This window comes from Chlorocebus sabaeus, chromosome 17 (assembly GCF_047675955.1).
Source record: "Chlorocebus sabaeus isolate Y175 chromosome 17, mChlSab1.0.hap1, whole genome shotgun sequence".
In the NCBI taxonomy this organism is placed as follows: domain Eukaryota; kingdom Metazoa; phylum Chordata; class Mammalia; order Primates; family Cercopithecidae; genus Chlorocebus; species Chlorocebus sabaeus.
Genome location: NC_132920.1, coordinates 42998960 through 43023184, shown reverse-complemented (window position 1 = coordinate 43023184; position 24225 = coordinate 42998960). Strand labels below are relative to the sequence as shown.

Sequence of the window (24225 nt, the reverse complement as noted above, 5' to 3'; positions counted from 1 at the left end):
GTGACAAAAATGTTTTTATACTTCTTTACTGTGTTTTCTAAGAGAGTGTGAGGGCATTTTGATAACTATGGAAAACCATACACAGGAAATGATTGAGAAATGAGGGGCTGGGCATGGTGGCTCACACCTGTAATCTCAGCACTTTGGGAGCTGAGGAGGGAGGACTGTTTATGTGCATGAGTTCAAGACCAGCCTGGACAACATAGTGAGACCTCATCTCTATTAAAAACAAAAAAAACTAAAAGCTAAAAGAGCCAAAAGTAAGTCTTACTTATATATTCTCAATAAAGACAAACTATCTGAATATTAAATAGAAACTGCTCTGATACTTATCTATTTCTAGTTTTATTCAGAAAAATATTTATGCATATATGTGTGTGTGTTTTTTGTTTTTTTGTTTTTTTTTTCTGAGATAAGGTCTTGCTCTGTTGCCCAGGCTGGATTACAATGGCATGAACATGGCTCAAAGTGATTCTCCTACCTCAGCCTCCCAAGTAGCTGAAAACAAAGGTGCATGCCACTGTGCTAATTTTTAAAAAATTCATACAGAAGGGATTGCTCACCATGTTGCCCAGGCTGGTCTCAAACTCCTGGCCTCAAGGAATCCTCCTGCCTTGGCCTCCCAAAGTGCTGAGATTACAGGTGTGAGTCACCATGCCCAGCATGATGATATATTTTATTAAACAAAATGGAGATTTATCTAAGTCATTTATGTTTTTCCTAAAGCAAAGGGAATTTATTTTAGGGAATACTTTTTTATTTTTTATTTGTTTTGAGACGGAGTCTCACTCTGTCACCCAGGCTGGAGTGCAGTGGCGTGATCTTGGCTCACTGCAATCTTGGCCTCCCAGGTTCAAGTAGATTCTCCTACCTCAGCCTCCTGAGTAGCTGGGATTATAGGTGTGCGCCACCGCGTCTGGATAATTTTTGTATGTTTAGTAGAGACAGGGTTTTACCATGTTGGCCAGGCTGGTATCGAACTCCTGACCTCAAGTAATCTGCCTGCCTTGGCTTCCCAAAGTGCTGGGATTAAGGCATGAGCCGCCATGCCCGACCTATTTTAGAGAACATTTTAAATGAAATAAAAGCAATAATACTACCAATATGATTTTTTCCACTTTTACAGACTATGGACATTTTTGTACAATGCCAGTCATAAATAGTAAAAAAGACGGGACTCTGCTGTTTGCATTCCTAGCCCACAGTCAAAACATTCACTAAAATACAGTATGGTAAAAATTGAGCTATTAAAGTCAAAACTGCTTAATAGTAGGACACCATTTCTTGGTGTCGTTTAAATATATTCTGGTCCCTATGTATGGAACTGCTTTAAAAAATTCAAAATGTCAGTAATTTTTTTTTTTTTTTTTTGAGACGGAGTCTCGCTCTGTCGCCCAGGCTGGAGTGCAGTGGCCGGATCTCAGCTCACTGCAAGCTCCGCCTCCCGGGTTCACGCCATTCTCCCGCCTCAGTCTCCCGAGTAGCTGGGACTACAGGCGTCCGCCACATCGCCCGGCTAGTTTTTTGTATTTTTTAGTAGAGACGGGGTTTCATCGTGTTAGCCAGGATGGTCTCGATCTCCTGACCTCGTGATCCACCCGTCTCGGCCTCCCAAAGTGCTGGGATTACAGGCTTGAGCCACCGCGCCCGGCCTCAAAATGTCAGTAATTATAAACAAAATGTAGATTTCTCTCTCTCTCTCTCTCTCTTTTTTTTCTTTTAAGAGTCTTGCTCTGCTGGCCAGGCTGGAGTGGAGTGGCTCGATCTCGGCTCACTGCAGCCTCCACCTCCAGGTTTCAGCAATTCCCCTGCTTTAGCCTCCCAAGTAGCTGGGATTACAGGCACCCACCACCATGCCTGGCTAATTTTGTATTTTTAGTAGAGACAGGGTTTCACCATGTTGGCCAGGCTGGTCTTGAACTCCTGACCTCAGGTGATCTGCCCATCTGGGCCTCCCAAAGTACTGGGATTACAGGCGTTAGTCACTGTGCGTGGCCGTATATTTCTTTTATTAAGCATCAGTATTAGCAATCTGATTAAAGTTATTATGAAAACTCTTGACTCTCTTTACTCTCTGTCAATGAGTAACATTCAAAATATTTTGGTTTTATGGCGTGTTCCAAGAAAAATAAGCCCTATGAAAATAATAATGTTAACAAACAAAATTCCATTTTACAAAGTCAACGTTACCATGGAAGATACACTGAAGATTCCCTTTTATAAAGATAGACTCAAACAGAAAATGTGTGGACATAGCCAGATGTGCTGGTGGGCGCCTGTAGTCCCAGCTACTCAGGAGGCTGAGACACCAGAATCCCCTGAACCCAGGAGGCGGAGGTTGCAGTGAGCCGAGATCACACCACTGCACTCCAGCCTGGGCGATGAAGTGAGACCCTGTCTCAAAAAAAAAAAGAAAAGAAAAAAGAAAAAAATGTGTGAACAAAATCAGTTTCCTAACAAGGAGAAAACAAGTGTGCTTTTATTTAAGCTTAAAAGTGATTTAAGTCCGGGCACGGTGGCTGAGGCTTATAATCCCAGCACTTTGGGAGGCCGAAGTGGGCAGATCACTTGAAGTCAGGAGTTGGAGACCAGCCTGGCCAACATGGCAAAACCCCATCTCTACTAAAAATAAAAAAAAATCACTTTGGGAGGCCGAGGCGGACAGATCACAAGGTCAGGAGTTAGAGACCAGCCTGGCCAACATAGTGAAACCCTATCTCTACTAAAAATACAAAAATTAGCTGGGCGTGGTGGCAGGCACCTGTAATCCCAGCTACTCGGAAGGCTGAGGCAGGAGAATCACTTGAAGCTGGAAGGCAGAGGTTGCAGTGAGCCGAGATTGTGCCATTGCACTCCAGCCAGGGCAACAGAGTGAGACTGTGTCTTAAAAAAAAAAACAAGGCCGGGCGTGGTGGCTCAAGCCTGTAATCCCAGCACTTTGGGAGGCCAAGATGGGTGGATCACGAGGTCAGGAAATCGAGACCATCCTGGCTAGCACGGTGAAGCCCCGTCTCTACTAAAAAACACAAAAAACTAGCCGGGCGAGGTGGCGGGCGCCTGTAGTCCCAGCTACTCGGGAGGCTGAGGCAGGAGAATGGTGTAAACCCGGGAGGCGGAGCTTGCAGTGAGCTGAGATCCGGCCACTGCACTCCAGTCAGCCCGGGCGACAGAGAGAGACTCCCTCTCAAAAAAAAAAAAAAAACAAAAACCCAAAATTACCCGAGTGTGGTAGTGCACGCCTGTAATTCCAGCTACTTGGGAAGCTGAGGCAGGAGAATTGCTTGAACCCGGGGGGCGGAGGTTGCAGTCAGCCAAGATCGGGCCACTGCACTCCAGCTTGGGAGACAGAGCAAGATTCTGTCTCAAATAAATAAATAAATAAATAAATATTTAAGAAAGAATATGGACAAATATATTTGTAGCATATTACTCCAAGCAAGGTTTTACAATGAGTTTCTACAAACAGTTTAAAGATACTGATTTAATGTCATCTTTTTAAACTCTCTTTAAGAGACATAAACTTCTGTCTACTGAAATCTTTAATAAATCCTAAGAAACACCATGTGAACCGGAATTTGTATTGTAATTATTTGTATCAAGAGACCATGAGATACATAGTTTCAGTTGGAGAAGATGTAAAACTTCTGGACAAGAATGGTGGTGATGGGCTGGGAGCGGTGGCTCATGCCTGCAATCCCAGTGCTTTGGGAGGCCAAGGCTCGAGGATCACAAGGTCGAGAGATTGAGACCATCCTGGCTAACATGGTGAAACCCCGTCTCTACTAAAAATACAAAAAATTAGCCAGGCATGGTGGCGCATGCCTGTAGTCCCAGCTACTGAGGAGGAGACTGAGGCAGGAGACTCCCTTGAACCCAGGAGGCGGAGGTTGCAGTAGGCTGAGATCACACCACTGAATTTTAGCCTGGACGACAGAGCAAGTGTCCATCTCAGGAAAAAAAAAAAAAAGATTTAGTGGTGAATCTAATAACTACCCTCATTTGGAAGACAGTAATATTTCAAGATATTTGCTAATATAATGTGATATAAAAATATTTCAGCCAGGTATGGTGGCTCCTGCCTATAATCCCACCACTTTGGGAGGCCAAGGCAGGAGGTTCATTTGAGCTCAGGAGTACAAGTCCAGCCTGGGCAATATAGTGAGACTTTGTCTCTAATATATATTTCTACTGGGTAAAAAATTTCCAGGCACTGTTTTTTTTTTTTTTTTTTTTTTTTTTTTTTTTTTTTTTTTTTTACCAATAATGATTACTATTTATCATTGTTCTTTAATCATTTTTAAAATTATACTTTAAGTTCTAGGGTACATGTGTACAATGTACAGGTTTGTTACATATATATACATGTGCCATGTTGATGTGCTGCATCCATTAACTCGTCATTTACATTAGGTATATCTCCTAATGCTATCCCTCCCCCCTACCCCCACCCCACGACAGGCCCCAGTGTGTGATGTTCCCCTTCTCCAGGCACTGTTAATACAGTCAAGTCCTCCATATTCATGGGTTCCGCACCCCCAGATTCAAACGACCACAGATTGAAAATATTTGGGAAAAATAAAACAAAAAATGACAATATAACATCAAAAAATAATACAAATTTTAAAATGATATAGTCTAACAACTATTACATAGCATTTACATTGTATTAAATATTGTACGTATTCTAGAAATGACTGGCTACTGTGGGCATGCTGCCTATGGGGTAGCTATGCTCTGCAAGGAGCAGTAATAAAAAATAAAATTAAAACAAATCTAGAGATGATTTAAAGTATATGAGAGGATCTGTGTAGGTTATATGCAAACCCTACACAATTTGTTTTCTAATTTTATTTATTTATTTAGAGACAGTGCCCAGGCTGGAGTGCAGTGACTTCATCTCAACTGACTACAACCTCCACCTCCAGGGTTTGAGCGATTCTCCTGTCTCAGTCTCCCGAGTAGCTGGGACTACAAGTGCCTGCCACCACCCCCGACTAATTTTGTATTTTTAGTAGAGACGAGGTTTCATCACGTTGGCCAAGCTGGTCTCAAACTCCTTGCCTCAAGTGATCTGCCTGCCTTGGGCTACCAAAGTACTGGGATTACAGGTGTGAGCCACCATGCCCGGCCCACCTTTTTTTTTTCTAATTAAAAAATTTGTTTTCTTTTTCTGGTTTATGTGACTCTTTTTTAGATTTATTTTAATTTTAGATTCAGAGGGTACATGTGCATATTTTTTACATGGGCATATTGCATACTGGTGACGACTGGGCTTTTAGTGTACCCATTACCCAAATAGTGAACACTGTACCCAATAGGTAATTGTCAACCCTCACTCCGCTCCCTCCCTACCCCCTTTTGAAGTCCCTAGTGTCTATTATTTCCATCTTTATGTCCATGTGTACTGTTGTTTAGCTCCTACTTATAAATGAGAACGTGTGGCATTTGATTTTCTGTTTCTGAGTTAGTTCACTTAGGATAATGACCTCTGCCTCCATCCAAGTTTCTGCAAAGGGCATGATATCATTCTTTTCCATAGCTGGGTCCACCATTTTATTTATTTATTTTTGAGACAGAGTCTCACTTTGTCATCAAGGCTGGAGTGCAATCGTGGCTCACTGAAACCTCTGCCTCCCAGGCTTAAGTGATTCTCCTGCCTCAGCCTCTGGAACAGCTGGGATTACAGGTGCGTGCCACCATGCTCGGCTAATATTTGCAATTTTTGTAGAGACAGGGTTTCACCATGTTGGCCAGGCTGGTCTCACACTTGACCTCGTCAGGTGATCCACCTGCTTTGGTGTCCCAAAGTGCTGGGATTACAGGTATGAATCACTGCACCGGGCCTGTAACAATTTAATAATAAAAAAAGCAGTGATAGCTGAGACCCAAATGGGTTGACATTATGTTAATGCTTTATATGCATGATCTCACTTAGTCCTTTCAAACTCCCTCTGAAAGGTAAGTCCTCTATCCAGAGGAAGAAACTGAGGCACACTCCCTCAGGGAAGTTACTCACTCAAGGCAGTACCTACAGCAAGATGCTAGAACTCAGATCGGTCTGGTTCCAAAGCTGTTACTTTTTTTTTCCTTTTTAAGTCAAATCACTCCTTGCTTGAAAATCTTTAGGATTTTTTAACATATAAGAGAAAATTAAAATACTTTGGCCTTACATTTAGTGCATTTCACAAGCTGATCGCAAGGTCCTTCCCAGCCTTCCCTTTTCTCTCTTTTTAAACTTCTCACTTCATCCAAAGAAGTCTCCTTACTGTCTGCCTCTCTTATAAAACCCCAACCTAACTTTGTTCTTTTCCACCTAAGTTCCTCTGCTTATGTATCTTTTCCTGGTCAACAAAATCTTCCTTTTCCTTTAGGCTCCAGTTCAAATTCCATTTCTTACATGTAACCCTTGATAGCTCATCTTTTTTTTTTGAGATGGAGTTTCGCTCTTGTTGCCCAGGCTGGAGTGCAATGGCACGATCTCAGCTCACCGCAAGCTCTGCCTCCTGGGTTCAAGCGATTCCCCTGCCTCAGCCTCCCGAGTAGCTGGGATTATAGGCACATGCCACCACACCTGGCTAATTTTGTACTTTTAGTAGAGATGGGGTTTCTCCATGTTGGTCAGGCTGGTCTCAAACTCCTGACCTCAGGTGATCCACCCGCCTTGGCCTCCCAAAGTGCCGGGATTACAGGCATGAGCACCGCACCCGACTGACAGCTCATTCTCTTTTACCCACATCGCATCTGTCCGGAAATCCCACTGGCTATACCTTCAAATTACATCCAGAATCCAATCACGTACCACCTCCACTACCATCTCTCTGGTCCAAGCCATCATCATCTCCCACCAGCTATCTCTGCTTTTGCTCTTTTATACTCTAGAATCTATTCTCAACCCAAATTCCAGAAGTGACCCTTTTAAAACAGAAATCAAAACTCTCCAATGAACCTTCACTTCCTGTCATGTAAAAACCAAAATTCTTTTATGTGCTAGACTGTGAACACCCATAATGTCCTACACGACTGCTCTGCTCCTCAACCTCTCTGATCCCTTTTGATTCTCGCCCTTGCTACCTTGCCACACCCAGAACTCAAAATGCACGCTCATGTCTTAGGCCCTTTGCAGTGGCTGCTGTCTGCCTGGAATGCCCTTCCTCCAGATATCCTCAGGCTTAACACTTAAGACTTTTTCTTTTTTTTTTTTTTTTTTTTTTGGAGACGGAGTCTCGCTCTGTCGCCCAGGTTGGAGTGCAGTGGCGCGATCTCGGCTCACTGCAAGCTCCGCCCCCCGGGTTCACGCCATTCTCCTGCCTCAGCCTCCCGAGTAGCTGGGACTACAGGCGCCGCCACCTCGCCCGGCTAGTTTTTTGTATTTTTTAGTAGAGACGGGGTTTCACTGTGTTAGCCAGGATGGTCTCGATCTCCTGACCTCGTGATCCGCCTGTCTCGGCCTCCCAAAGTGCTGGGATTACAGGCTTGCGCCACCGCGCCCGGCCAAGACTTTTTCAAGACTCTGCTCAAAGACAATCATGACCTTCCAGACAATCTTCCCACACCCCAGCACTCCCTATCTTCCTATATGTTTACCCCATAACATACTACAGAGTCTGCTTAGGTTTATTGTCTGTCTTTCCCAAGAGAACAGGGCTTTGATCTTTTGCTCACTGCAGCATCCTGGGAGCCTAGAATGGCACCTGGCACACATTATGTGCTCAATATTTGCTGAATGGATAAATGAATAGATGCTGTCACACCACCTCAGTCAAAGGTTCTCTCTCCTTTGCTCTTGCTTATACTAATCATTTGGCACTTGCCATACACTGTTGTGTAGTTTTCTGTGTGTACATATGATCCACCTGCCTAGATTATGTGTTCCTGTGCCCTCCAAATGCTCTGCACAAATTTAGCATTTAATAAATATTTGCTGATGAAATATCACTGCACTGCCTTTTTATTTCAGAGTAGATAGTGATGGTAATAATTTTCAAAACAAGACATTCCACTTAGAAAAGAAACATTCTAGAAAGCAATATGATGTAAGAAAAAAAAATTTAATTTGAAAAGTTAATCTTAAAAAGAATGGAACATATCTTAAACGTGCATATACATTATACAAAATCCACATCATGCTCTGAAAATATTTATTCTGTGACTTTCACAGCCTCTTATGTCCTAAAGATACGCTTGAGAGTCAAGCTCAAGGTAATTTTTGATAGTAAGGTAATTTGAGACATAGAACATCTATTAAATAATAATTATATGTTGGGAATTCAGGTAATATATGACAGAAATAAAACAATGTGAAATAGGTCACATTTTATATATATCTATATATATATATGTATTTTATTTTTATATTTTGAGACAGAGTCTTGCTCTCTGTTGCCCAGGCTGGAGTGCAGTGGCATGATGTTGGCTCACTGCAACCTCCACCTCCCAGGTTCAAGCAATTCTTGTGCCTCAGCCTCCTGAGTAGCTGGGATTGCGGGCGTGCACCATCATGCCTGGCTAATTTTTATATTTTTAGTAGAGATAGGATCTCGCCATGTTGGCCAGGCTGGTCTTGAATTCCTGACCTCAGGTGATCCACCAGCCTCGGCCTCCCAAAGTGCTGGGATTACAGGTGTAAGCCACCGCTCCTAGTCTTTTGTCACGTTTTTAAATCTAATAGCAAAAAGTTTTGGAAAACAAGTTAGATAACTTTCTAACAGCAGATGTAGATGTTTTCAGTTACCTTGACTGTAGTTCATGCATAATTCTCTTTGAGAGTGTTGGTGGGGAGATCAGTAAATAGACTCTTGCATGACTTATGGTTTCTTTTTTTTTTTTTTTTTTTTTTGAGACAGAGTTTTGCTCTTGTTGCCCGGGATGGATTGCAATGGCGTGATCTTGGCTCATTGCAACCTCCGCCTCCCAGGTTCAAGCAATGCTCCTGCCTCAGCCTCCCGAGTAGCTGCAATTACAGGTGCCGGCCACCACGCCGGGCTATTTTTTTTTTTTTTTTTTTTTTTGTATTTTTAGTAGAGACGGGTTTCACCATGTTGGCCAGGCTGGTCTCAAAGTCCTGGCCTCAAGTGATCCGTCCGCCTCAGCCTCCCAAACTGCTGGGATTACAGGCGGAAGCCATGATGCCCAGCCACTTATAGTAAGTTCTTAATTGATATGTCTAGCTTAACCTTAAAACTTGACAATACAAATGAAAAAAGAACATAAAATATTAGTGCTCATAAAAGATATAAAATAGAGTCAGGCATGGTGGAGTACACCTGTAGTCTCAACTACTTGGCAGGGGAAGCAGGAGGATCACTTGACTCCAGGAGTTCAAGGTCACAGGTACACGGCCAGACAAAAACACACACGCACACACACACACACACACACACACATACACACAAAGTGAAAAGGGGTTGACTTTCACAGATTTCTCCGTCCTAAAACTCTCACAGATCTGGAGAATTACAATTCTAATGGGAAACAAGAATAAACCAACCTGGCCGGCCATGGTGGCTCATGCCTGTAATCCCAGTACTCTGGGAGGCCCAGGCTGGTGGATCATTTGAGGTTAGGAGTTGGAAACCAGCCTGGCCAACACGGTGAAACCCCATCTCTACTAAAAATACAAAAATTAGCGGCTGGGCGCGGTGGCTCACGCCTGTAATCCCAGCACTTTGGGAGGCCGAGGCGGGCAGATCACAAGGTCAGGAGATCGAGATCATCCTAGGTAACACAGTGAAACCGTCTCTACTTTAAAAAAAAAAAAAAAATTAGCCGGGCATGGTGGCGGGCGCCTGTAGTCTCCACTACTTGGGAGGCTGTGGCAGAAGAATGGCGTGAACCTGGGAGGCGGAGCTTGCAGTGAGCTGAGTTCACGCCATTGCACTCCAGCCTGGGCAACAGAGCGAGACTCCGTCTCAAAAAAAAAAAAAAAAAAAAAAAAAAAAAAATAGCTGGGCATGGTGGCATGTGCCTGTAAATCCTAGCTACTGGGGAGGCTGAGGCATGAGACTCTCTTGGACCTGGGAGGTGGAGTTTGCAGTCAGCTGAGATTGTGCCACAGCACTCCAGCCTGGGCAACAGAGTGAGATTCCATCTCCAAAAATAAATAAAAGAAATAAACCAACCAGCCAATTTCTCTTTTTTTTTTTTTTGTGAGAAGAGTTTCGCTCTTGTCACCCAGGCTGGAGTGCAGTGGCGCGATTTCAGCTCACTACAACCTCCGCCTCCCAGATTCAAAGCAATTCTTGTGCCTCAGCCTCCAGAATAGCTGGGATTACAAGCACCTGCCACCACGCCTGGCTAATTTTTGTATTTTTAGTAGAGATGGGGTTTCTTCATGTTGGCCAGTCTGGTCTCAAACTCCTGACCTCAAGTGATTCACCCACTTCGGCCTCCCAAAGTGCTGGGATTACAGGCATGAGCCACCGCATCCAGCATCAATTTCTAAATATACTTATTCACACTTCTAAAAAGTCTCAGGGTTAAATTAAATCTAGGCCAAGTGGAGTGGCTTATACCTGTAATCCCAACACTGTGGGAGGCTGAGGCAAGAGGACTGCTTGAAGCCAGGAGTTTGAGACCAGCTTGGGCAACATAGCGAGAACTCATATCTACATTAAAAAAAAAAAAAAAAAATTAGCTGGGTATGGTGGTGCACGCACATAATCCCAACTACTCAACAGAGGCTGAGGTGAGAGGGCTGCTTGAGCCTGCGAGATGGAGGCTACAGCTATGATCATGCCATGGGACTCCAACCCTGGGTGATCAAGATACTGTCTTGGAAAAAAACCAAAAATGTTTGTAAGAAAAAAAGTTACAGAAGCTAAGCTTATTAAGAAAAATGTTTCATAAACTTAATGTAGCCTAAGTGTATGGTGTCTATAAAGTTCATAGTAGTGTACAGTAATGTCCTAGGCCTTCACATTCATTAACCACTCACTGACTCACCCAGACCAACTTCCAGTCCTCCAAGCTTCATTCATGGTAACTGCCCTATGCAGGTACACCATTTTTTCTTTTGTGTCATATTTTCACTGTACCCTATGTTTAGATTATGTCGAGATACACAAATACAGTCACCTATAGTATCCAGGTACAGTAACATGCTGTACAGATTTACAGTACAGGAGGAACAGGCTATATCATATGGCCTAGGTGTGTGGTAGCTTATACCATCTTGGTTTGCGTAACAGCACTCTATGGTGTTTGTACACAATGAAATCACCTAACGATGCATTCAGCAGAACCAATCCCTGTCATTAAATGGCACATGACTGTATTTATTAAAAACGCATCAGAGGCCAGGTGCAGTGGCTCATACCTGTAGTCCTAGCACTTTGGGAGGCCGAGGTGAGAAGATCGCTTGAGCCCAGGAGTTTGAGACACGCCTGTGCAACATACTGAGCTCCCATCTCAAAAAACAAAAACAAAAACCAAACCCGTCAGGGTCTCAAACAAGGTGAAGGTTTAACAAATATTATTTCTCTTCCCCCTCATTTTCTTCCTTGTGAAAATGTTTCCATTTCAGGCCAGGACACAAAGTTCAATTCCTAATGAAACAAAGTGTCCTGGATTTGGGTTCAACTGAAATAAATCATTTCTAGAAAGCCAGTATCTGTCATATCTTATTCTCTCACATTCTCAGACTCAGGGCTTTAATTTTAAGTAATGTTAAGTGTTTAATGTGTTTGCAAGATAGAGAGCCAAAGAACCCACAAAAACAGAACATGTTCGGTTTCACAACTTTATTACAAATAAATTTGTAAGTAAACAAATCATAACTTTATAGGTTAAAGTTGATCGGGATTAAGGAGAACCTGGGTATAAGATCTGATACAGCGAGGTCACAGGATCTTTTCCTGAGTGGGAGTACACACGAGGTAGGGATGAGAAAACAACAAACCAGAACAAAGCTGCTGCTCCTAGGTCCTCTTTCTTCCATCTTCCCACACAGCATTCTGACAGTCCCTGAGCTCTCCTCAACTGCACTACAAAAGGGCAGGCCACCCCCAGCACAGCCAACTCCTGGGCTCCCTTTGCTAGCAGCCAGGCACCATGTTAGTGATTTCCACCTTAGGGCTTTCCTTTTAAAGTCCACACCCCACATGCCTTTTCAGTCAGCTCTCTCACCTCTCCATACTCATTTCACTCTTCCCCAACTCCCCTAGCCCATCTTCTGCCAGCTCCTTCACTCACTGTGTTTTCCACTTCTACTATACAGAACATTATTCATCAAGCAAGAGCCATGCCATGCAGAAACGCATCTGGTATGCTACGTAAATCATGCTGTTTCACCTGTTTTCCCCATGGTGGATACATTCCAGATTTGCTCCTCTCACCTTTAACTCAAAGCTATCTTTCTCAGTGAAGAATGTAGACAGCTATTTTGAATTCCATCATCTACTCCATTCTTATTTTCTCTAATCTCACTTTACGGTTATTGCTTAGCCTATCTGGGGAGCAAAGAAAACTCATGAAAAAGTGAATGACAGCAGATTCAAAGCGGAAAGAATGGGGAAAAGAAGGTGGGGGGGTGCTACATACTTCCATTTGACATTGTTTAAGTAAAAAATGATTTTCTTGGCAGGATGCTGTGGCTCATGCTTGTAATCCCAGCACTTTGGGAGGGCAAGGTGGGAAGGCTGCTTGAGCCCAGGAGTTTGAGGCCAGCCTGGGTAACAAAGATAGACCCCTGTCTCTACCAAAAAAAAAAAAAAAAAATTTTTTTTCTTTAATTATCTGGGCGTGGTGTTGCGTTCCTATAGTCCCAGCTACCTGGGAGGCTGAGGTGGGGGGAATCCCTTGAGTCCAGGAGGTTCAGGCTGCAGTGAGCTACGACTGTACCACTGCACTCCAGCCTGGGTAAGAGTGAGAGACCCTGTCTCAAAAACAAACAAAAAACGGAACTCAATGCTTATTTCTCTCCTTTCCTGTTCTGTAATCAGATTTTTTTCCTCATCACTTGCACAGATCAGAACGTCAAATGCTATAACCCACCACACATTCAATGGTCTTGATTCTTTTTCTCACAGATCCCTCTAATACTATGAGGCATTGCCGATCTCTACAGAACACTGCTTTCCTTTTGATTCCCATCATTCTACTCTACCTAGGTTCTGCAAATACTGAGTCAGCAAATGTTTACTGAGTGCTCAACTTGTTTTGAATGCTGTGATAAAGGCTTAGAACAAAACAGTAAACATGGGAGCAAATAATGTAATATTCTCAGGTCCTATTCTAGAATCTCTACATCTATAGGTGACTTATGCACCCTCAAGTTTGGTACCATGATAAGAAGACATACTTTCTCTTTAGTTTCAGTAATCTGAGATTTCATTTCCAAAGCAATTTTCTTCCATATGCAAATAACACCTCTATCTGCCACAAATATTTAAGTGTTCATTTTTTTTTTTTTTTTTTTGAGACAGTCTAGCTCTGTCACCCAGGCTGAAGTACAGCGGGGAGATCTCAGCTCACTGCAATGTCTGCCTTCCAGGTTCAAGCAGTTCTCATGCCTCAGTCTCCTGAGTAGCTGGGATTACAGGTGTGTGTCACCATGCCTGGCTATTGTTTTTGTATTTTTAGTAGATATGGGTTTTGCCATGTTGGCCAGGCTGGTTTTGAACTCCTGGTCTCAAGTGATTTGCCTGTCTCGGCCTCCCAAAGTGCAATTTTAACCATTTTTTTTTCCAGGATTGGGAAAACCCTTTATTTCTCTATAGAATTACTGAATTTTAACTATTCAAAAGTGTTCGGTTGAGTGGCAATACATACATTCACATTGTTGTGAAATCAAGAGCCCTATCCAGCTTTAGAAATTTTTCATCTTCCCAAAATGAAACTCTGTACCCATTAACTCACTTTAAGCCAGTAATGATTTTCATGGCCCCCACCCCGATTCTTCTCCTGCTTTCCTACTTGGCTAACATTTCAAGGCTCATCATCAAAATTACCCCCTTGCAACTACTCTCAAGCCTCTGGCACTGCTTCTCCTCTGTCAAACCTGCAGGGCAAAACACGAATTTTGGGTGAACTGATCACCTGCCTGCTCTTTGCTGCAGTCGTAACGGCTGAATGTTGCTAGGAGAAAAATCACACAACTAGCTCAGCTGACTGGCTTCCCCTTAAATTCATGGCCCCAAGCCATGGTGAGGGATTCAACAACGCCCAGCATTGAAACGACCTTGTTTCCCAGTTACTCAGTTCCTTGTCCTGTTGCTCAAGGTGAAGTGTCCATCTCTCCTGAAATCATCCACTACCCCTTCTTCGTTTAAGTTGCTGGCCTTGCGAAGAGACCAAGACTACCAAGACACTGTGTGGAACCCTGTCTCTATAAAAATACAAAATTAGCCAGGTGTGGTGGTGCATACCTGTAATCCTAGCTACTTGGGAGGCTGAGGCAGGAGAATTGCTTGAACCCGAGGTGAAGGTTGCAGTGAGCCGAGATTGCACCACTGCACTCCAGCCTGGGCAACAAGAGTAAAACTCCGTCTCCAAAAAAAAAAAAAGAAAAAGAAAAAAAAAGACTGCTGCTCCACTAGTAGTCTTCTGGATTAGTCTCACCTTCTCTATTAAATATTCTCATTAGCCTATCTAGTTCCCACTGTTTAAAAGAAAGGCCCTCTTCTTTACATAGGGACACTCTGTCTCTACAAAAAAAAAATTTTTTTTTCATTAGTTGGGTTATGGTGGTGCACACCTGTGGTCCCAGCTACTCAGAAGAGACTGAGGTAGGAGGATCACTTGATCCCAGGAGGTTGAGGCTGTGGTGAGCCATAATTTGCACCACTGCACTCCAACCTGGATGACTGACACCTTGTCTAAAAAAACCAAAAAAAAAAAAACCAAAAAAAGCCCTCTTCTTTGACCCCATCTCCCTCTGAAGCCACTAAACTGTTTCTCTCCACTTTACAGCAGCAAAATTTCCCTAACTGTCGATATTCACCTCCCTTCCTACTCTCTCTTCAAAGCATTCCAATGTGGCTTGGACCACTTGTCAAAACAATCACCATCATGTTGTCAAATCCGAATAAACATTTCTCTATTCTCATTGTGTAACTTCTCAGCAGCATTTGACAGAGGTGACCATTCCCTCTTTCTTGAAAATAAAACACTCTCCCACTTTAATGGCTGAAACTTCTCAGTCTCCTTTGCCCAAGCTTTAGCCATTGTTAGTGTTTTAGGGTTTTTTCCCCCCCAGAGCTGGTTGTGTGGGAGACCAGAGTTTTATTAGTCAAATCAGTCTCCTACGGCTTGATCTTAAGGCCACAAACAATCTCAATCAGTTCCATGACATGCCATCTGTACACTAGTGACTCCCAAAATTCATGTGCAGTCTAGATCACTCCCCTCAGCTCGACTTCAATATTCATTGCCTACTTAACTCTCCACTTGGATGTCTCCCAAGTATTTCAAACATACAGCAGGTTCCACACAGAACTCTTGCTACCCACCCCTCCCCACCTGTTCCTCCTCCAGTCTTCTCCAACCAGCAAATGGTACCATCAGCAGCCCAAGGCTGGGGCGTGCAACCTGAAGGCACCCTTGATTCCTCCCTCTCCCTCCACAGCCAACCTATTAAGCAAATCCTTCTGATTCCATCTCCAGAATATGTATGTGAAAGCTGCTGTCTACTCTGCTGTATCTCATTGCCACTTTACTTGCCCGAGATACTATTGATCTTGGGCTGACTACTACAATACCCTCCTAACTTCCCTGTTTCCTCTCTTCCTCTAAATAGTTATTTTTTAAATAAATTATCACTGCCCAAATTAAAACCCCTCATTGCCATTAGAATAAAATCCAAAAATCCCCCTATGATGTAACACAAGAAGACCTATAGGATTTCCCCATCTCCATCTCATGCCTACCCTATTCTTAATATCTCCCCTTGCTCAGAGGAGCCTTCTCTCCAGTCTAACACCCAGCCTTCCAGTTCTTTGAACTTGTTCCCATGTCTGGAATGTCTCCCCAGCTTTTCACATGGCTAGCACAAGTTCATGTTTCAAGTCTCAGCTCAAATATCACCTCTACAAAGAGACTTTCCTTGACCCTCACTACACAAAATGGTCATTCCCAACATACTCTTTTAGCTCCACCAGCCACTTATATTTTTTCTTAATCTGTCATTATCTTGATTTTTTAACTATTTTCTGTCCTTCCCCACTATACTGTAAATTCCGTGAGTGCAGAGATCTTGAATTCCAATAAAGGTTAAAGAAGCTACTGTTTCCCTCTAAGCAGGTTTATTTTAGATTTCCCCCTCATTTCAAGTTTTATTGGATTTTAGTCTAGTCAAAGATTATAATTACTTTGGCATTTACCATAAAAAACAAGGGGAGAAAAACCAGAAGTGACTTCCCTTCAAAAACTGTAAGTCACTCCACCCACCTAGTGGTCTAGACTGGACAGACTGCACAAAGGTATTCAACAGATGCTCCTTACAAAAATTTTCCAATGTGGACATATGCAAAGATGGTATAATTCTGACATCTGCATCAAAAATCTAAGTTTTAAACTACTCTTCCTAGCAATCACTAAACACAACGATCTGAGAAGAATCAACAAGGGAAAGCACAAAATAAGTAAAATACATGATCCTTAATCCAGAGAAGTTAATGATTTCATCACTGACTTAGTTCTCTTTCTCATTTTAGTAAGGTCATCTATTCATCACCTGCTCTAGATGCTTCTTCCTGACCCGTTTTTTGTCACCAGGCTGGAGTGCAGTGGTGCGATCTCAGCTCTCTGCAACCTCCCAGGTTCAAACCATTCTCCTGTCTCAACCTCCTGAGTAGCTGGGATTACAGGCATGTGCCACCACGCCAGGCGAATTTTTGTATTTTTAGTAGAGACAGGGTTTCACCATGTTGGTCAGGCTGGTCTCAAACTCCTGACCCCGTGATCTGCCCACCTCAGCCTCCCAAAGTGATGGGATTACAGGTGTGAGCCACCGTGCCTGGCCCTGACCTGTGTTTTTATACATATTCTGCTATTAGGTGCCACATAACTTGATCATCCTACTTCCCAAAACCAGAAGGTATGTCCACAATTCAAAATTCAGGAAACAATCTTTTAAGGATTTATCTTCAGGTCTTTATATCAGGGTCTTTTCTAACCTATTCTTAATTTCTGGATCAATCCTGGATTCTTTTTTTTTGAGATTGGAGTTTCATTCTTGTTTCCCAGACTGGGAGTGCAATGGCAGGGTCTCGGGCCACTGCAACCTCTGCCTCCCCAGTTCAAGTGATTCTCTTGCCTCAGCCTCCCAAGTAGCTGTGATTACAGGCACCTGCCACCACACCCGGCTAACTTTTTTGTATTTTTGGTAGATATGGGGTTTCACCATGTTGGACAGGCTGGTCTCTAACGCCTGACCTCAGGTAATCCGCCCACCTCGGCCTCCCGAAGTGCTGGGATTACAGGCATGAGCCACCGTGCCCTGCCTCAATGCTATGTTTGTTACACAGCTGTCTTGACTAAACTAGATGGCCTGGCTAGACCTAGAAGCCTGTATGTTGTGTAACTTCCCAACAGAATGAGACAATATACTTTAAAAAATGTACTAAGATTTTAAGGTCTTAGGATACCTAAACCTTTTTCTCTGAGGAAATAATTTCGATTATTTGATAAATGGCAGCTAAAATGGGAAAAATAAAAATGAGACTAATGTGAGCAAAAAACTGCTGAAACTCAAAATTATATGGACCTCGGCGGGGCGCGGTGGCCCAAGCCTGTAATCCCAGCACTTTGGGAGGCTGAGACGGGCGGATCATGAGGTCAGGAGATCGAGACCATCCTGGCTAACACGGTGAAACCCCGTCTCTACTAAAAAAAATACAAAAAATTAGCCGGACGTGGTGGCGGGCGCCTGTAGTCCCAGCTACTCCGGAGGCTGAGGCAGGGGAATGGCGTGAACCCGGGAGGCGGAGCTTGCAGTGAGCCGAGATCGCGCCACTACACTCCAGCCTGGGCGACGGAGCGAGACTCCTCCTCAAAACAAAAATTATATGGACCTCAATTCTCATGTTCCAATTCAAAAGAGCCAGCAGTAACAGTGCATAGCATAGTATAAGAAAGTCCAAATGTGTATCTGTATCACACTGGAATCAACTGGAAAGTTTTGGAATGAATACTAGATCTTTGGGTATAGCGGGTGCAAGGTGGGCCAGAATGTCAACACTGAACATCAACAAGTTGGAGCGTCTTACACATAATTAAACACATAATTAAAGGACCCCATTGGCCCTAGCAAATGATGGTGGAAGAGGTGATGTTACAAATCTCTATTTAAAAACATCTCCCAAGTTAATTCTGATGCTCAGATTTGGAAACCACAGGTGTAAGGGGAAAAACACAGCTTTCGTGATCCAATGGCAACTTTACTAAAAACTGCAAGACCTCGAACAAATTACTATACTTCTGTGAACGTTAGTTCATTCACCGGTAGACACATCATAAAATCACTATTTCAGGGCTGATATAATAGAAATTATACAAAGCATCAAGCAGAGTTTCTGGCATACAGATGTTCAATGAGATAGGTCTTATTAAATGGTCTAAAACATCCACTATGTATATTTATAAAAACAAGGACACATCTACTGGCACCACTGTGTTATTTTTCTATACTAGAAATTAACTATTTACTTTCCATGTCTGCGGACTTCTAGAGAAATCAGAGCTTTACAAATCTTTCCCCTCCTCTTTTCAGTAACAATGTAAACGTTAAACCCCTCCCCCATCTCTAACACAGATACTTACTACCAACAGATACTTACATGGATGCTTTTAAGAAAATAATGCAGTTTTGCTTTTTAGAAGAGTTTCAGAGTGTTTTAAAGCATATTTAACTTTTCAGATCAGCGTTCTAAGAAACTTAATTCACTGCCATTTGAAGTAATATGAAAGCCAACAAGATGTTTCAGAAAACTGGAACCCATCACCTTCTCAATCTGACTAGTGAATGTCTCCTCATGGTTGTTTTAGAGTAAAACTAAGAAACGAGAGAACCATGTTACGGGAAGGCAGACAGACAATGTCCTGGACTCTTCTTTTAGTTTTGTAACCTGGTTGGACTCTACTTTCAGTAACTGGAGAATGAAGGAAAAGCTTCAATGCCCTGCCCCCACGCCGGGCCAGAGAAGACAAAGGCGTCCACTCTCAGATGGCAGGAGAGAAAATGGCAGAAGCGCCTCACCTCCAATTTTGACTGGGAGGAGTGGGGGTGCGGGGTCAGGGAGGGAACCCATCAGCCGCGAGGCTCGACGCCCAGTCCCCTTCTTCCATCACAAGTGGGAAGGAGGAAGAAGCTGACCCCAGCCCTTCCCGCTCCGAGCCGGCGGCCTCGTCTTTTGGGTCTGGGGCCGTGGGGAAGGAGAAGGCCGCGCGACCCCAGTCCCATCTCCAGAATTCAGCACCCTGCTCTCGGCTCCCGCTGGCCCCGGGCCTCGCGGCGCCCTGGTCAGCGACATGTCCTTGGAGGGCGCCGCCCGCGCCGCGAGAAAGATGGCGCCCGCCGAGCAACTGCGCCACCAGCCCTGGCGACAGGCCAGGCCCAGCGCCATCTTAGCGCCTTCCAACCGCACCCCCCACCCAAGATCCCGCATTCGGGGCTACTCGGGGGGCGCGAATAGCATCAGGCCCGCGCGCACTCGGCCAAAAAAGCGCCGTCCCAGCCACACAGCTCTTCTGGCCGGCGCGGCGGACAGCACGGGCCTCGTAGGAAACGCCCAGCTGGGCCGCGAGTCCTCCGCCCGGGTGGGGACTCAGCCGGACCCGGCCGCGGATCCTCCGCGCGGCTGGGGGCTCGGCCGGATCCGGCTGCGGATCCTCTGCGGTACTTCGGCAGGCAGCGAGGCGGCTGGGAAAGAGCAGTCCAGCGGCAGGTGCGCGCCGCCGCCGCGGGCTCGGAGCGGGAGCGGGAGCGGGGCCAGGGCGACTCGCCGGCCCCGAGCTCTCCCCGCCGCAGCCCGGATCTGCTCTCCTCGCCGCGGCCGCCCGCAGATGCGGCGGGAAGGACGAAGCCAGGATGAAAAATAAACCCCGTCTCCGCCGCCTCCCTCCCCACCCTTTCCCCTCCCCCTCCCCAGACGCGGGGTCCATTTTGCCGAGAAGAAAGAAAATGTGATTCACACCCTAGAGCTTCCGAGAGAGAAAAGAAACGAGGGGGGGAAAACAGAGGGGAGGAGATTGGAAAAGCTTATTTTTCTTCCTCGCCCGCCGTCACTCCAGGCCCTCCCTGCCCCCTGCTCGCGGCCCCGCCGTGCCGTCTTCCCCTCGCCGAGTCCTGCTCCCTCCTTCCCGGCTCCCGGCGGCTCCGGGGGGCGGAAAACACACTCACACTCGCGCACACAACTAATTTTAAACCGGCTCAATCAATGAGTCATTAAAAGGCTTCCCTCCCCTCCCCTCCCCACCACCAACCGCCACGCCACCCCCTTCCCGGGCTCTCCCTCTCCCCGCTCCAGAAATTTGCATCCGCGGAAAAGAGAAAAAAAAAAAAAGGAAAAAGAAAGGCGCCGGGCCCCCACCTCGCCGAGGCGCCCCCGGCCCGGCCTCGCCGCCCCCTGCCCGCCTGCGCCCCCGCCCGAGACACTGAACTTGGTCTTCCTGGGGCCCCGGCAGCGCTGGGAAAGGCGTAAACACTCGATTCCCCTTTTCTCCGTGTCCATTAAACATCCACCCACCACCACCATCACCCACCCACAAACCCACCCCCCCCCCAAAAAAAAAAAAAAAAAACAGCCTTAGCCAATAGCTCTCTGGGCTGAAACCTAATATCCTGGTTTTGGCAACTCGGTGTTTAATTTGCTCCTCTTTCTTTTCTGTCTGGAGACAGATCTCCAGCCCCCCCTCCCTCGCTTTTCCCCTCCCCGAAGGAAAGAGGCAGAGGAAGGAGGTTGTGTGTTTTTTTTTTTCTCCTTGAAATTTTTATCACAAAATTATAATACACTCAAAGGGAAACTCACCGTCATGAAAAAGCAGTGCCTTGTCAACGGGGTTTCTGCGCCATCGCAACAGGGGCGGCGGCGGCGGCGGCGGGCGCGGGGCGCGGGGCGCGAGCGCGGGAGCTCCCGGCCGAGCGGCGCCGGCCACACGCGCTCCGCTCTCTCTCTCGCTCACCCCCGCGCCGGGCGGCGGGCGCCCGCTCCCCGCGCCCGCCCGGCCTTCATGCTCTGCGCCCGGGCAAACCGCTCGCCTGCTCGTCTACCTCCAAACTTCGGTTCTCGCCTGGCAAAAAATGTGGAGATTAGGATTTTTTTAATTAAAAATTTTTTTTTTTTTTTTTTTTTTTTTTTTTTTTTTTTTGTAAATCAAGCTCCAAGGATGTTCATTCCTGTTTCCTTTGGGATTCTTTTTTAACTTCAGATATGTACTGGTTTACTCAAGAAACAGTTTTATTTGGCTTTAAAAAAAATTATTAAGATCCACGAGGTGCGTGCTAATTCTCTTGCAGGCTCTCTATCCACACACACACACACACACACACACACACACACACACACACACACAGTTTTAGCTTGACACGGGAACGGGGAAGATTAAAGACAAAAAAAACCTACAAGATTTGTTTAGAACTCTAATTAGAGCAAGCCTCAGTAAATACGTTTTGCCTATGCTTTTTAAAAACCAAAACCACTTTTAACTTAGTTATTAGGCAAATAACTGGTTCGTCCTAACTTTTAAATGTACTAAGCTTTCCTTTGCAACACTCTTTCTCCATTCCAAAATTCGTGAAACCTTACCTGTGAAGCCCGTATGTGAACATTAAAAAGGAAAACAAAAAACTTTAGTGACCAAAAGGAAGGTGAGGCAGAGTAAATCACTCTCAAAACATTCTACTGCCTTCTCTTTATGTAGATACCTTTTATCTCCATATTTGCGGAATTTTCATTACATAACCCCCTCATTCTTAAAAGAGAGCTAGTCAATCTTTTAACATTCTTTGGTCCAAGTATAACTACCACCCATTTTTTAATCTGAAATCTCAAATTGTTGAAACTTCTCTGTAAACCATCTAGTATCCAAAGCATTTAAATTATGTGGCCCAGGGCGGGCGCGGTGGCTCACACCTGTAATTCCAACACTTTGGGAGGCCGAGGCGGGTGGATCACCTGAGGTCAGCAGTTCGAGACCAGTCTGGACAACATAGTGAAACCCTGTCTCTATTAAAAATACAAAAATTAGCTGGGCGTAGTGGTGGGCTCCTGTAATCCCAGCTACTCGGGAGGCTGAGGCAGGAGAATCGCTTGAATCTGGGAGACAAAGGTTGCAGTGAGCCAAGATCGGGCATTGCCCTCTAGCCTGGGCGACGGAGCAAGACTCAAAACAAACAAAACAAAACAAAACAACACAACAATATTATGTGGCCTGGAGTGAGAGCAGGTGCCTTTGTAGTCTAGGTTAACTACAAATGCCCACAAAATATACTGGGGGTTTTGTTGTTGTCTTTTATTTTAAATAAACATCAAGGATAGGTAAAGGGTGAATTGTACAGAATGTAATTCAGGTTTTAAAAAATACATATTAAGCCTCAGAAATGTTATAAATTGTTTTAAAATCATTTGTAATACATATAGCAATAGGATCCTGCTGATAAACAGAATGCTCAGCTGCTCTGCCTATGGAGTAGCTGTTCTCAAACGGCTCAAACCCATCTCTCCCAGATATTTGGTGACTTCTCAATAAAACTCTCCCTAGATTAAAATTATTTAAGTGAAATTATTGTATGGTTTCTATATCCCCTCAGCATTAATAAAAACATAATGGTAGTACACCTTTCTTGCATATATAAGGATACTGTAACTAGACTATGTTTCATAAATTAAATCTGTTGAGGCTGGCATACAATGTTGTCATAGTCAATACAGAAGATCTTTTTAGTTAGGGTACAGTAGTTCAAGCCTGTAATCCTAGCACTTTGGGAGGCTGAGGGAGGAGGATCATTTGAGGTTAGAAGTTTGAGACCAGTTTGGACAACACGGCGTGAGATCCCATCTCTAAAAAAAAAATTAAAAATTAGCCAGGTATGTGTGGCACATGCCTGTAGTTCCAGCTACTGGGGAGGCTGCGGCAGGAGGGCTGCTTGAGCCCACAAGTTGGAGGTTGCAGCGAGCTATGGGCAGTTTGACAGAGTGAGACCCTGTCTCTAAAAAATAATAAAAAAGATCTGGCTGGGTGCAGTGGCTCACGCCTGTAATCCCTTTGGAAGGCCGAGATGGGAGGATCGCTTAAGGCCAGGAGTTCAAGAGCAGCCTGGTCAACATGACAAAACCCCGTCTCTACCAAAAATACAAAAATTAGCCAGGCATGGTGGCATGCGCCTATAGTCCCAGCTACTAGAGAGAGGCCGAGGCACAAGAATCACTTGAGATTGCGCAACAGAGCAAGACTCTGTCTCAAAAAACAAAGAAAAACACCATATCTTGTTCTGGTACTGCCATTCTATCATTCATAATGTATGCTTTATATTTAAATGTGCCTTAAAAATACATTCAGTGATTTAGTATCACACAGTATCATCGAGGTGTTTTCTCAGATATTTTGCTTCAAATGCATCCAAGGGCTTCTTGGAACAGTAATCTTTGCATAAATTAGCATATTTCTCTACACTTGATGGTTGGACCAACCAGTTTTCTAACTGGCTTGGAAAATTTTTTAAACATGTTTTAAGGTGCCTTTGGATTGGCTGGGATGTAATTATAATACCCATTCTAAGAATTACATTTCAAGAGTCCATATATTATGCATTGCAATTAGGACCCACCAAGCAAGTTTTACAGCTGTTGCTCCACAGCTCCAGTGATATATGTGTGTGTGTGTGTGTTTTTTTTTTTTTTTTTCTTGAGACAGATCTCCCTCTGTCACCCAGGCTGAAGTGGAGATGCATGATCATATCTCACTACAGCCTGGAATTCCTGGGCTCCAGGAATTCTCTAGCCTCAGCCTTCCTAGTAGCTGGGAATATAGGTGAACACCAGCACACTCAGCCAATTTTTTAGTTTTTTAGAGACAGGGGTCCAGCCTGACCAACATGGTGAAACACCATCTCTACCAAAAATACAAAAAAAAAAAAAATTAGCCAGGCGTGGTGACAGGCGCATGTAATCCCAACTACTCAGGAGGCTGAGGCAGGAGAATTGCTTGAACCCAGGTGGTGGAGGTTGCAGTGAGTTGAGATTGCGCCATTGCACTCCAGCCTGGGCGACAGAGTGAGACTCCATCCCCACC

General features: G+C 44.6%; 1 protein-coding gene and 1 pseudogene across 2 annotated transcripts in view; both read right to left on the bottom strand.

The window, feature by feature from the left end:
- BICRAL (BICRA like chromatin remodeling complex associated protein) overlaps window positions 1–24225 on the bottom strand; it is a 124620-nt gene that overhangs the window by 66040 nt on the left and 34355 nt on the right. Inside the window, exon 2 of one of the 2 annotated variants that reach the window (XM_073005992.1) lies at window positions 20964–21225. The gene's annotated coding sequence lies outside the window, so the exon portion shown is untranslated. Of the gene's footprint in view, window positions 1–20963; window positions 21227–24225 lie in introns of those variants that run through there. The other variant, XM_007972542.3, reaches the window with a different exon arrangement.
- Window positions 11724–20389, bottom strand: LOC140708885 (uncharacterized; annotated as a pseudogene).